We start from the raw sequence: 15,657 nt of genomic DNA on the forward strand, positions 1-15,657 counted from the left end.
TTTGAATACAGAAATATTAAATGATTTAAATAACTGAAATTATACGCTAAAAATGAAACTAAATCCGCCAGCAGGTGGCGGCAAGTCACTAATTTTATCACTGAATCATTCATTCAATTGATTCGTTCGAACGGCTCATTGATTCAGGAATGAAGCAAGTTATTGTCTTTATGAATGGGTAATCATGAATCACTGACTCACTAGATTCGTTCAAAAACGCACTTTCATTGACTGAATTAAACACAGCTGTGTTTGCTTTTAGAGATGCGCAGGGCTGAGCTGTTACTGTATTTGGAACTATTTTCCTTGAAGAAATAGAGCAAAATCAGGCAGTACTTGTTTATTGAACTGATGTAATAAAGGTGCAGTGTGTAAATTTTAGCGGCATCTAGCGGTGAGGTTGAGAATTGCAACCAACGGCTCAGTCCCCCGCTCACCCCTCCCTTTAGAGAAGCTACGGTGGCCGACACAGGTAAATATGTTGTCGGTAAAGACAACAGAGAGCAATGAGATTTATTTACAAAAGTAAATTAAGGAATTATATTTACTTAATCATTCAATAAATCGATGTTATTGCGAATGTTAATGTACTTGTTCATCATTGTGTCAGTGCTTTATTGGCAAGAACAACAAAGTGACGAAACGCGCTGTGTAGAGCAGTTTGTCCGTTTAGGGCTACTGTAGCAACATGGTGGAGACTTCCATGTAAGGGGACCCGCGGTGTATGTAGATATAAATTGCTCAATCTAAGGTAATAAAAACATAACGGTTCATTAAGTAAGGTCTTTATACACCTCTGAAAACATAGTTATGTATATTATATTGCATTCCTGTCAATAGATCGATGTAAATATTACATATCACACCTTTAAATAAATATCACATTTGCAAACTCCCTTAATAACTATTAAAAGTTGTCACTCTCCTTATCGTGATCTGTGGACGCACAGATGGTGTGCCGGCCGGCTGAACAACAACAACAACAACAACGCGCTAAATGTTTATTTTCCCCTCATTTTTTTTTCCAATTTACGGAAATCCGTCGTAGACTCGCTGCAATTAACGAAAATCGTCATAGTGAAGGAGAACTTTAATCCCTGCATTAAGGCCAAAGTATACTTCGGCCATCCGCATCCGCGCACCGTCCGCATTACGTCATTTTCGTCATCAGGAGGGCTCGCGGACAGCCGTGCGTACAACAGCGCATGCGCGAGGTGAATGTTGAGACAGAAGCTGTGCTGTGTCTCATTTAGAAGGCTGCGCCCTCCGGAGGTCGCATTCGAAGGCCGCATACGTCATCGAGGCTGTCTCATTTCAGAAAAGCAAGTAGGACACTCCGAATGTGACCTTCTTTCACAGGAATTCGAAGGATGCATGAGGTGTATCCTTCGCTGCTACAGATAACCCACAATTCTTTGCGTCGCCGTAAACAACCGTTGTTAATTTGAAAAATGCCGGCGCCAGCAGATGTACACACAAGCGCAGATGTGGTGTTTACAACTTACCTTAAATCGCCTCGGTAAAAACGGATAAACTTTGTTTTTAATATCCTCCTCCTTTTTTTCTCTAACAGATGTCTGCTGTACGTACGCTGCAGCTCCTCAAACATTGAACAAAATAAAATGATACTTCCTGTTTCCTTTTCCGCCTGTCCTACGAAGGCCGTCTTGTATAATTAAAGGTTGAGGACACTTCGTATATGCATCCTACGGAGGATGCGACCTCCAGAGGATTCGACCTCCGGAGGGCGCAGCCTTCTAAATGAGACGCAGCTAGAGTAGTGGTACTGCGCATATGTGTCGAGCTCGTCCGTCCGCGCTCATCCGCGGTTGAGTATTCATTATTCATGGATTTCAGTCACGTGACTTTTTTTGTTGCGGCCGCCATCTTTAGGACCTTGCGTAGCCTCTCCTTGGTGATCAGAAACCAAAATAACACTTAAACAACAACGGAAAACAGTGGTATTAAAAAAAATAGACACTTTAGGATTAGATCCTTATTTACTGTCAAGCAAACTGCTGACTCCACTAAAGTCTAGGGAAAACTTACCAATTTGACGTTTGCTGGCTATTTACATCTACCTCATACACAGTCCCTCTACGTACACTCGGGCCATGTTCAGTTAAATTTTCCCCTGCTAGAGACTTGTCCATCGGCCCGGATCCATCTGCAGCACCCGGCCTGGATGCTTGCGTACTCACTTTCAGATTCTGGGCCGAATCAACCGGACCAGATGCGACAGCCGTAACTTGCCGACACTGCCACATCCAAGCCAGACTCGCCAGACCTAGCCCAGTTTAATTTCTATATCTACTGTACATGAATATTTCATTTAAAATTGATAACGTTACCTAGACAAAACGTTTACTTTCACTTTAAATATATAGATAATAATACATAAATAACATGACTTAACAAATCTATAAACATCTCATTATTATGAAAGCAATTTTAAAGTCCATTAAATAACTAGCTTGACCAAGCTGGCATGAGGAAAATGTATTTACAAAACCATGCAATTACAGCAAAAAAAAACTTACCAATTTGACGTTTGCTGGCTATTTACATCTACCTCGTACACAGTCCCTCTACGTACACTCGGGCCATGTTCAGTTAAATTTTCCCCTGCTAGAGACTTGTCCATCGGCCCGGATCCATCTGCAGCACCCGGCCTGGATGCTTGTGTACTCACTTTCAGATTCTGGGCCGAATCAACCGGACCAGATGCGACAGCCGTAACTTGCCGACACTGCCACATCCAAGCCAGACTCGCCAGACCTAGCCCAGTTTAATTTCTATATCTACTGTACATGAATATTTCATTTAAAATTGATAACGTTACCTTGGCGGCCGCACCACTGTGTGACGTCACATGAAACCCATGAATACTTTAAAAGCTGTGAGGACGCGGCTGTGCGCCAGACGGAACGGAACGCGGAAAGTGAAGTATACTCGGGCCTTTACACTTACTTTGACTCATAAAGGTCAGCTTTACAATGGTTGCATTTCTCTGCAACAGGACATTTCACATTTCCAGCAAATGCAGCCTTCGAAATGAAACACAGCTTTTCTTAGTTTTTGTACTACTCAGAAAACCCACAGAAAGACCCTTCAGCTTGTACAACATTAAAAAAAATAGTATAAAGCAAAGCCATTGGTAAAATGCTGATTTGCAGAAATCTGTATTCTGTCTGTCCCTCATATTTGCAGCTACTCTCTGGAGCAACGGACTTTCCGACCATTAGACTTCTACAGAAAGCACCAGGATTTAATGACTCCAGCCGGTCTTGCATTTTTCCAGTGTCAGTGGGATCAGTCTGTCTCTTACACCTTTCACACGCTATTAAGTGAGTAATGTGTAGACACGCAAGAACAGCTTCCCTTTTTTATGCTGAACAGTTGATTTTCTGGTAGATCTATTGGTTACAGTTCTATTTTTAGCCATATCCTTTCGCCTTCCGTTTAATTTAATAGTAATAATAATAATTTATGCATTTAGCAGACGCTTTGCGACTTACAGTGCATTCAGGTTATACATTTTTTACCAGTAGGCTATGTGTGTTCCCTGGGAATCGAACCCACAACCTTTTGTGCTGCTAACGCAATGCTCTACCACTGAGCCACAGGAACATTTAAAAAAAATAATTTATGAGTTGTGGTTTGTGACCCAGTTATATTAACATCAGGTCCAAAAACAATGATGAGTAATGAGTCATGACATCTGGCTTAAAACTCAGACGCTCTGGAAAAAACGATTGCTCATGTTGTGCTTTATATATATATGCCACAGATATGAGAGAGCCGGTGTTTGAGTACGACAGACCTCCAGTGTATCACCCTCCACAGAAGAAATACCCTCACGGACAGCCTCTCAGATACCTGGACCGCTACAGAGATGGAGCCGAAAAAACCTATGGCATTTATTAAACACCGTACAACTGAAACAGCAGGGCTTTTGTTTGTAATAAACTAAATGTTAATAAGCTGTGTTGTGATCTGTCTTTAAAATTGCTTTAGCAAAATTTTGTGGGCAAAAAATGTCTGTTGTTGGCAGTAGTGAAGCGATGTGTGAAGAACAGCATCAGGAAATCTTTCACCTTCATATGAAATCTTGTTTGCACCATGCGATTAAAAAAAAATACAACTAATTGCGACTTTTTTTTCCCTCACAATTCAGATTTTTTTTTTCTTGGAATTCTGAGAAAGAAACAATGAATTTTAAAGTTTAAACTCAGAATTATAAGACTTTAACTTAGAATTCTGACTTTTCTCACAATTCCAACTTTATGTCGCAATTCAGATTTATTTATTTTTTTTCTCAGAATTTGAATTGCCATGGAATACATTATTTTGGTTACACTTTACAATAAGGTGTCATTTTGTTAACATTAGTTAATGTATTAACTAACAATGAACAATACATTTGTTACAGTATGTATTAATCTTTGTTAATGTTAATGTAAATAAAGTCGTTCATTGTTCATGTTAATTCACAGTGCATTAACCAATGCTAACAAATACAACTTTTGATTTTAATGCATTAGTAAATGTTGAAAATAAGATCATGCTGTAGAAGTATTGTTCATGCTTAGTTCATGTTAACTAATACAGTTAATTACTGTTAACTAATAAACCTTATTGTAAAGTGTTACCATTTTTTATTTCAACTTTTATTAATTCTAAGAAAAAAATGTTAATTGTAAGATATAAACTCAGAATTTAGACTCTTTTCTCGCAATTGCGAGTTTATATCTCACAATTCTGACTTTTCTCAGAATTGCAAGAAAAAATTAATTGTGAGATTAAAAAGTATTTAAAAAGTCAATTATCTTTTTTTTTTTGATCCTGTGGAGGATTCCTATTGAAACCATCAGTATTTCGCCCAACAATGGTAATTGAGTCATTGTTCTGTTCCATTTGGAAGGCCTTAAAATGGATACTCTCCAAAAAGTTAATGTGTGAACTAAACGATAAGCATGTTATTCATCTATTAATGCTTTGGTTTCCTCCTGAGGGTGAATGAAAAGGCTATGGTTATGAACAACAACAAAAATGCTGATGGAGAGGAAGGGAAAGTTTGCTGAAGCTAGACTACTAGAAAAGTGAGATGCTGCAAAAAAGAGAAACTAACAACATTCCCATGCAGAGCCGGATTGACTGGTACAGGGAGACTTCCAACAACAGCACACACATCTGTGCTCAACTCTGGGGGTTTTAGATGCCAGTAGGCCTGTTGCCCGGTTAGTGCTGAGGCCTAAGAATCTGGAACAAATGTTTCTTTCATATGACTTGTACAGGGCAATATTCCACCAGCAAAACACAGCTCTGGGGGCTTTAAATGTAAATTCTGGACATGCGAAGTCTGATTTCTACACATGCTCAAAGTAATGAAGTTTTCAGTTCTGAGGAATGTGCAAAACCTGTAGAGCTAAATGCTCTAGCTTATAGTAAGGTGGATTCTGATCAGTGGATTCTGGAAAAAAAAAAACGTTTTGAAAGTGATTCCAAAGATATCTGCATCACGCTTATAGTAATAAACAGAACGTTATAGTAATTATCATAGTTATCTTACAGTTATCGTACTTGGTATGAACGTACTTAATTGCATGTGGGACCACAACGATAACGACACAGAAAAGATATTGTTGGAATCACTTTCAGAATGTCTTTTAATAGCTGAGGAACAATTAAAATATTGACAGCCAATCAGAATCCATCCTACTTTAAAGAGCTTAAGCATTTAAAGCGACAGACTACAAAAAAAAGTGCAGCATGCTTATAATAAACAGACTTTTATATTATAACACGTTGGTGTGGATGCTAATGCACATCTTCATAGTTCTAGTTCTTGGTGTGAACGACCTTTATTCCATGAGGGAACAGCGGTCACTTTCAGAACGTCTTTTAATAGCTGACAACCAATCAGAATCAACCTGACCCCTTAAACGGTTTGAAAATCCAATGAAATGTTATCATGCATTGGTGTGGAAGCTAATAATCATTATAGTTATCTTCATAATTATTCATTCTTGTTTTTATCTGGTCTGAACTACTTGTGTTATAATCTACAGTACATGATAAAACAACAATTATAAATTACATCTGGTGTGCAAACAGAATTCCTGTGTATTATTTATGATGTAAAAATATTTTCAGTGTGGATTCAAGCTATGTCACAAAGACATGTTTGTTTATTCTGGCAAGAATGACCTGAATAACAATATGTCAACAGGTAGCGACTTGTGTTTTCTATTGAGATAACGACTGGTCCAACTTCATTGTTTGACATGGCATCAGGAGCACTTAGGAGAAATGCTAGTGATTATCATAAGCCCATGTCCTGACAACAAAGCTAAAAATATTCATTAACAAGGAACTTTATCTCCTCAGACTTGATTCTTTACCCATACAGTCTGAACTTGGTAAACTAAGGCACGAACCATAAAATCCAGCACAGCTTTCTTTTGAAAGAACAGTTTGTAAATGATACGAAACTTGCGTCATTGTTTACTCGCCATCATATCATTCCAATGGATTTCTTCCGTTGAAATTAAAAGATGTTTAGAAGAATCACCCACTTGCTCTTTTTTTTTTTTACAACGAAAGTGAATCCAAACACTCGAGGAACTACAACAATGCACAATAGAACATCATAAATGTAATCCATATCACTTGTGTTTATAGTTTTTAAGTTTAGACGTTCCAGATGTCTAAAGTCATATGATAGTTTTGTGTAAGTAACACATCCAAATTTTCAGTCATAATTTGTAATTTTTCACTGTATGAACAAGAGCAGCATGAACATTCTGCCAAATATCATCTTTTCTGTTCCACAGAGGAAAAAAGATGGAAACGAGCGAGGGCGAGGTCATTTTTGGGTGTTTTCATTACATCAACAGACTTCCTGTTGTGACATCACCGTTTTAGTTCAGATAAGCACTTGGCAGGCTTCTGTTAGCTCTGCAGACGTCACTGGGTTGGATCTCGGGACCAGGCGATCTTCAGCATCTGGTTCACATCCAGTAGTTTTTCCCTGGGTTTTCCCAGGGATTTGCCTCTTTTCTCCTCCTCTGCAGTGATCTTCTCCCATTGTGAAAAAAGCACTGTTCTCACACCTGTGGACACACATGACTCAACGATGAAATTTAGTTTTCACTTTAAAATCTGATTTATTTATTTGTTTATTTATTTTTTTACTAAATGTAATTAAAATGTATACTTTTTTAAAGAAATAGCTTAGTATCTTGGAACAAACACCATTCCATGACAAAACATGGCTTTTATTAAAACGTCATCTAAGTTTTATTCCAAACCTCCTGTGGTTCAAACCCAGTGACGCAATAATCACACTGATCCATAAAAACGATGCAACAGCAGAGAAACATGCATGTGCAAAACAGATGTTTAAAGACAGGATCAGCAGAAAAGCAGCAGTTTTTATTAATACAATAATGTAGTATTTTTATTTTTATTAATTATTATTATTGAGTATTAATAAAAAATATAAGTTTTATTAATAATGTAAACATGCCTTCCTCCAGCATTTTACTGCCACGTTAAAATAAAAACATTAACATTAAAATATGAACAATCTATTAATGTATTCACTGTATTTTTGTTTAATATATAAATGCCTTTGCTCAGCATTTTAGTGCCATGTTAAAAATAATAATAATAAACTATGATTTGTATTAATGCCTTTGCTCATAATATTGTGATTTTTTTCTTGCAATATTTCTCAGACCTTCACACAGTATTATGCCCTTAATCTCCAATGTCATAATGTCAGAACATTATCCTCAAAACATTATGATTTATTCTTACAAACTTTTCCTCAGAATATTACGTTTTGGTAATTTATTACTCTAATGTGGCACTACAATGCCATCACACATACCTGATACTGCTTAAATATCCTTACTATTTATTTGATATTTAATATTTAGGAACTTAATCCAATTAAAATGGACTATTTTACCCTATCAATATATATAAAAGCATTAAACATGCTTATGAAACACTCTATTGGCAGTGATGAGTCCTGTTAGGAGTCTCATTTGTATGCTGATATTGCTCTTAATCAGTCACATATTAGGTTGACTTTAGTTAGGATGCTGCAGTCACTGGGTTTTGCTCTCTAGTGTGTCTGACCTCGTGTTTGCCGAAGGGCAGTGATCGCTTGAGCTCCAGGTTTGTTGGCTGACACATCCAGCTTGCCCGCCTCCATATCCTGAATTAAAACGCATGCCGTATCGAAACTGTCATTCATGGTGGTTGCGATCACACCGGTGGGTCCACGTTTCACCCAACCACTGCAGTACAGACCTGCCCAAACATCAACACACACAATTACAATTATACACAAATTATATAACTATCTTTAATCACACAGATGCCAATATGTTTTTCCCCAGCAGGATCTCTAAACTAGAAACTAGAAACCAGGGGCCAGTTGCATAAACATAGCCACTGTTAAGACTGTGTCTTAAGAACTTGTTTGACCAACTAGCAGTTAGCCAAGGTATAATCAGTCTCACTCTTCTGATTAGAATTGGGCCAATCTACAATTTTGTAACTGACTTTAAACAGTTATGAGCAGTCTAGAAGAAAACAAATTACACAGCTAACTTTTTAAGACTAAACAGTTCATGCAACCGGCCTCTGGAAACATTCTTACAAAAATATTTTTGGAACGTGTACAAAAGTATTTCCACTAAATGTACTTTGCCACTAATATATTTTCTAGTGGAAAACTGAAGTGTGCATTTATCTGACAGACATCTGTTCTTATATGTAACACTTTATTTTCCCCTTATATTTAAAATAAAATGAGATATATAATGAGGTTTATTCATTTTATTTTATTTTTACATTTTTTATAGTTTGAGCTGGACAATAAAATAATTTACTTTTAATTAAGAAATTTTTTTCTTTTTTTTTTCATGCACTGGACTCCTTGAGCTTAATTAATGGCAAAAGGAATGCTTGGAAATGTAAACTGATATTTCCTACTGAAACAAAGCAAAAGATAGAAATTACTGGCTTAAAACCATTTTTTTTGTTGGTGAAAATACTAGTGTCCTAAGACTTTTGCACTCTCTCTCTCTCTCTCTCTCTCTCTCTCTCTCTCTATATATATGTACACACACACACACACACACACATACATACTTAAATAACAAATTATTTAAATATATTATGACTAAAATGCAGAGTCAATCTCACACACAGTATTCTTATAAAATCATTAAACTCATTCTATTTTAAATGTAAGGGGAAAGTAAAGTGCTAAATATAAGAACAGATAACAGTCTGTCAGATAAATGCACACTGTACTATATATATGTACACACACACACACACACACACATACATACTTAAATAACAAATTATTTAAATATATTATGACTAAAATGCAGAGTCAATCTCACACACAGTATTCTTATAAAATCATTAAACTCATTCTATTTTAAATGTAAGGGGAAAGTAAAGTGCTAAATATAAGAACAGATAACAGTCTGTCAGATAAATGCACACTGTAATTTCCTATAGTAATTACACTAGTCAAAAACTGTTTTGTGGGTGGCTGATGAAAAACAGTGAACTTCCTGCCACAAAAAAAAAAAACACTGAAAAGTACGGTGGCCGAGACGTGCAAAGCAAATCACAATTCTGAAAACAAAATAACAAATTACAAACGCAAATGCAAGTCTAAAAAACAAAATAACAATATATATATATATATATATATATATATATATAAATCAGACCCATTTTTCCATGTTTTGTTGTTGCAACCTTAAGCTGTGCAACAATACTTACCTTTCTTATGTTAAATAACAAGAAAATAAATACAATAATAAAAATATTTATGTGTAATAAATTCTATGTTGAGTCAGATAAAATTTTTCTTTTTAAAGCTACTTTTTGTAGTGTCTATTTGATGTTTTTCTCATAATTTAGAGTATATTTGGGGGTTAATTTCTCAGTCAAAACTGATTAATTTGATTAATTCATCGGCACATCATCTAATTAATTTAATAAAATTTTAAAAATTGACAGCAGGCATATATATATATATACACACACACACACACACACACACACACATAAAACATCAGCTCCAGTGGCGTAGATGGCTAAGTGTGTGTAGTTGGCTTTTTGCCGCGATCGACCCGGGTTCGACCCCGCCTTTTGCCGAACTTTTTTTTTCTCGCTTTTCAAATCTCGTATCACATTGTAAAGGCATTTATTTTCAATAAAAATTAAGGAAATAATCAAAAAGTTGAAAATAAAGTATCGGGTATATTCTATTAGGCTCTCTATTTTAATTAATTGATTCAAAACACAGAGTATAAATTATATATATATGCATATATATATATATATATATATATATATATATATATATATAAATCAGACCCATTTTTCCATGTTTTGTTGTTGCAACCTTAAGCTGTGCAACAATACTTACCTTTCTTATGTTAAATAACAAGAAAATAAATACAATAATAAAAATATTTATGTGTAATAAATTCTATGTTGAGTCAGATAAAATTTTTCTTTTTAAAGCTACTTTTTGTAGTGTCTATTTGATGTTTTTCTCATAATTTAGAGTATATTTGGGGGTTAATTTCTCAGTCAAAACTGATTAATTTGATTAATTCATCGGCACATCATCTAATTAATTTAATAAAATTTTAAAAATTGACAGCAGGCATATATATATATATACACACACACACACACACACACACACACACACATACATATTCAACGTCTTATTGATTACAATACAAATCAAATTAAGACCACAAACTTGTATCAGTTGTATGAATCCAATTAACCCTGCAGTAATAATTTCCGTACAATTAGAAAAACACTTCCTAAATCAGACTGAACATCTGATAACATCATCATTCTTCTCTCTGAGGCATATCTGGACTTTCCAGATTTAAGATGGAGACAAAAATAGAGATCATTGCACAACAAGAACCATAAAGAACTCCAAAAACATTTGGGCTCAAATGACTAAAACAACTGTGTGTGGCAGAGCCAGTCATAGTCTACTTCACATTCATTACATTCACATTTAATAATGTGTTTAAGAAATATATACATCCAAACAGATAAAAAAAAAAGTGTTTATTGGTTAGAGATTTGTTTAGGATCTGCACATTTATCAGGTCAACAGTGTTTGGAATAAGAGTCCCAATACAGATCATTTCAAGTCCAGTTCAGACCAGCTGGTTTAAATAAAACACCCTTTGCAAACAATTTCATTAATGCAAATCAGAAACTGAATACGACACTAATGTTTTTTTTCATCTAGAATATATGTTTTGATTTCTAAGACACTGAAAATAAATAACGTGGTTTAACTGCTCACATTAAGACCACACTAGATTTCGCAACATATAAACTTAACAAATGTTGACAGAGCTCACTTGTTCAGAAATCATGGTCCTTATTTTGTGTTGCGTGTTTACCTCTCTATCTTGCAGTAATACTGTGAAATATTATTAATATTTAAAATAACTTTTCTATGTAATTATATTGTAAAATTCAAAATATTAAGCAGAATTTTCAGCGTCACATTATTCTTCAGAAATGATTCTAATATGCTGATTTGCTGCTCAAGATTTTTTTTAAACATTCTTTGATAAAGAACAGCCTTTATTTTAAATAATATTTTGTAACATTATAAATGTCTTATGTCATTTTTGATCAACTTAATGCATCCTTGCTGAATAAAATTAAAATTAATTAAAAAAAAAAGTTTACTGACCCTGAACTTTTGAATGGTAGCGTATACTGTGAAAATGGCTGAAAAATACTAAGATATAATGTTTGATCTTTAAAAAAAAAAATCAATCATTTATCGTTTACTTTTATGAATAAATAAACTTTACCTATAAATCCAATTAACCATGTGATAATCATTTCCATACAGTTAACTTGGCAAACCAATGGAAATCATGGTCCTTATTTTGTTTTGCACATTTACCTCAAGCTTATTAAGAGCCAATCGGATTCCAGCAGCTCTTTTCCCATCAGCCCCTGCGAGAACCTCCACGGGACTGCGAAAGAAGCGAAAGCCCCAGCATTTCTCAGCTTTCTCATCTCCGCCTTCCTTTACGGCTTTCATCATTAACTCTGTCAGTCTTTTCGACGAAGGAGCGTCCGGAGGGCTTGCGGCAACCACATGTGACGACCCCGGGCTGGACTCCGCTTCGTCCACGGTGAAAGCCGATCCGGCGATCCACAGCGCAAAGTTGATGTATTTCCTCAGCGACCAGCACGGATCAGCTCCAGGCATGACGAAGCAGATATCGTCCTCTTTTGGAAGACCAACCAAAGTATTTTCGCTTACACTACGAAACACACAGCGCCTTCACGACATGGCGGCGGCAACAACAATACTACAACGAGAATCAAAGTTACGCCTTCTTTCTTTGCGTGAACATTTGGGCGGCGTTATGCAAAATCTTCCCACATAGTGACGTAGACATGTGGGGCCGTGTTAGAACGAGCCGTTTTAGGTAGGTGTGGCTGATTCTTAACTTTTATAAAGAATATGTCTTTGGATTTGAGACTTTAGTCTTTGCAATTTTACAGATCTTCTTTATGCACCAAGAGCTTGTAACACTCCAAAGAGTGTCATATGACCCCTTTAAAATGTAATTTAGTCCTGTGAGGCAAAGACAGGCAGTCAACTCTCACACCACAAGTTTATTTTTCTCAGGCAGTGAAAGAAAAACATTGCAGAGAAAATGTGCCAAGAGATTACATACAGCGAGTTCTTCAGACCAATCAGAGAAATAAAATATTTAAAGTTGAAATTATTCCCACGCATGCTAGTCATCAGTCTGTCTATGTTATCTCACCCCTTGTGAATGCAGAATGGCAAATAAGCCATGCTTAGGAGCTCTCTGTCTGGTTTCATGATAAAATCCCAGTACAAATGTCTTGAAATGCTCAGTAGTTAATGTCAGCTATTATTTTCTAAAGAAACAGATCAGTAATGCTTCAACGACAGCTCAGCTCAAATTACATCATTTATATTCATTTTGAGTGTTATATTTTGTGATTTTAGGATGTTTAGAATGAAAAATCTGATTTTTGACTGGTACTGCACATTTCAAAATCAAACAATCTAGCTACGTGCACTACTATTCAAAAGTTTTAGATGAGTAAGATTTTTTATGTTTTTAAAAGAAGTCTCTTTTGCGCACCAAGGCTGCATTTATTTGACACATAAAAAAAATACAAAAACAGTAATACTGTAAAATATTTTTACAATTTAAAATAACTGTTTTCTATTTGAATATATTGTAAAATGTAATTTATTCCTGTGATCAAAGCTGTATTTTCAGCATCATTACTCCAGTCAGTGTCACATGATCTTCAGAAATCATTCTAATATGCCGATTTGCTGCTCAAGAAACATTTCCGATTATTATCAATATTGAAAACAGTTGTGTACAATTTTTTTTCCAGGATTCTTTGAAGAACAAAGTTCAAAAGCACAGCATTTATCCAAAATAGAAAACGTTTGTAATGATACTGAAAATTCAGCTTTGCCAACACAGGAATAAATTGCATTTTAAAATATATTCAAATACAAAACAGTTATTTTAAATTGTAATATTATTTCACAATATTACTGCTTTTTGCTGTATTTTATAGGTTGTTTTCTAAAGTATAAGGGGCAGAAAAGAAAAGGACTCATCTCAAAACTTTCCATCTTGTTAGTAAACAAATGCCAAATGTTTTGGTATTTTCAATGCACTTCTTGTGAGTCAGTATTTTAAGGTAGTTTTATTTCAGTTTTGGATTTGTAATTAGGAACTAATCATATGTCTCAGACTGACTATCTCTCCGAGTTCCTGAAGAGGCAAGAAAAGTCATATTCCCTGCGGCCTTCTACTCTCATTTTGAAACCTTTCACTTACAAATAAACAACACAATTATACACTATACTTCATGAGTGTTTTTCCATTATGCATTGTTTTTTTTTCCACATGCATTTTAAAATTCGATCAACAGGTTCCTCCACTTTATTTTACAAATTCACAGCTGTCACTCAAATGGTTTTCATTCACTAAAATGAGAGCATGAAGCAAGAGAGTCATACCTTGATGGTGTATGCGATTTGAAGAGGCCCTACGTTTTTTGTTTTCTTTCAGTTAGGTTTAGGATTTATATTTAACAATATAGCTTAGCAAGAAATGTATAAGCAATTTTTTGTAGGCCAGTCAGTTTTGACTGGAAACACCACAAGTGTAACATGGTGGGAAAAGATATCGCAAAAAGAACAAAAATTATACAATTATTTGGGAAGTGAGCAGTCAGTAAGTTTTAGTCCAATGCGATAACATTATCTAGCATTTTTAGGGGGGGGGGGGGAATCCTCTCCAGTCAAAATGACTAGAACACAACATAAATTTTTTGTGGAAACCATGATACATTATTAGATCAATAGAAAGTTCAAAAGAATAGCTTTCATTTGAAATAGAAATCTTTTGTAACATTATAAATGTTTTTCCTCTCGCTTTTGATCAATTTAATGCCTTGCTACAAAAAAATATGAATTTCTTTAAAACGGTAGTGCATACTAAAAAAAATTTGCCCCAACCTACCAATTCTAAAATATAGTCTTATCCTAAAAACCTTCATTATAAATGAATTTACAACAACCATTGCAAAAACAGCATCATCATTTCTAATTCTAGTGTGGAGGATTCACAGAAATTATTTTGAATTATGTTTGAAACAAACAGGAAGAAAAAAAACGTTGCATAACTTGAGTGTTGAGTAAAAAAAAGCCCAAACATCTGTTCATATTTTCTTAAAAAAAACGTCAAACATTCCTCTAGCCTTGATGCAGCCGATGAACAACATACCTACAGTTGTTTTTGTCTTGTAGAGTTGAGTTGGGTTGAGTAAAGATGAATGGAGTAGTAGAGGAGAGTAAATATCAGTTCAAATGAAAAACATCATTTAAAGATCATTTAAAGGGCTCGTCGGATGAAAATCTGACTTTTAAAGTGCTATAATTGAGTGTTCGGTGTATCTACCAACTCAGAAAACATGAAAAAGAAGAACCCAGTAAGTTTGGTTTCCTAAGCCTTTCTCTGCAAGCATGTGAGGAAATGAGCCAATCAGATTGGGTTCTTATTATAATATTACCGGCCATTAATTTGCACGTTTCCACCCACAGCACTCAGCCGGTGTACTTGTTCTGATGCCATGGCAAAAGTTTATGGAAAACATGCTAAAATGTTCTATTGTTGGCTGCACAGACGAACACAAATCATTATTTAGAGTCCCTGCCTCAGTGCAGACAAGAGAGGAGGGGATTTATTTTATTTTTAGTGGAAATTCCGGAAGGGGGGTGGGGTGCGCAGTAACTCATTATCATTTAAAGAGACATACACCAAAACGGGTTGGTGTGAGCAGAGCTGTTTTTGACAAGGCAAAAAGGGTGTTGTTTACACAGCCATTGAGTGTTTTTAAGCAAAATATGTTACAGACATTTCATGAAGCACCTAATAAATCATGCCACCTTGTGGAAAATGTTCATCCAATGAGCCTTTTAATGAATGTATTTGAGTTGCTTCAAAGGCTTCTTAACACCAGATGCTGGAAAATTAA

General features: G+C 35.3%; 2 pseudogenes; one reads left to right on the top strand and one right to left on the bottom strand.

Annotated features, from left to right (window-relative positions):
- The window catches only part of LOC107666786 (39S ribosomal protein L38, mitochondrial-like), a 13,861-nt pseudogene extending 9,738 nt beyond the window's left edge, over positions 1 to 4,123 (top strand).
- Positions 4,124 to 6,969: 2,846 nt separating this feature from the next.
- LOC107666923 (NADPH:adrenodoxin oxidoreductase, mitochondrial-like) overlaps positions 6,970 to 15,657 on the bottom strand; it is a 21,954-nt pseudogene continuing 13,266 nt past the window's right edge.

This window comes from Sinocyclocheilus anshuiensis, unplaced genomic scaffold (genome assembly GCF_001515605.1).
Source record: "Sinocyclocheilus anshuiensis isolate Anshui unplaced genomic scaffold, SAMN03320099.WGS_v1.1 scaffold1500, whole genome shotgun sequence".
NCBI lineage: Eukaryota > Metazoa > Chordata > Actinopteri > Cypriniformes > Cyprinidae > Sinocyclocheilus > Sinocyclocheilus anshuiensis.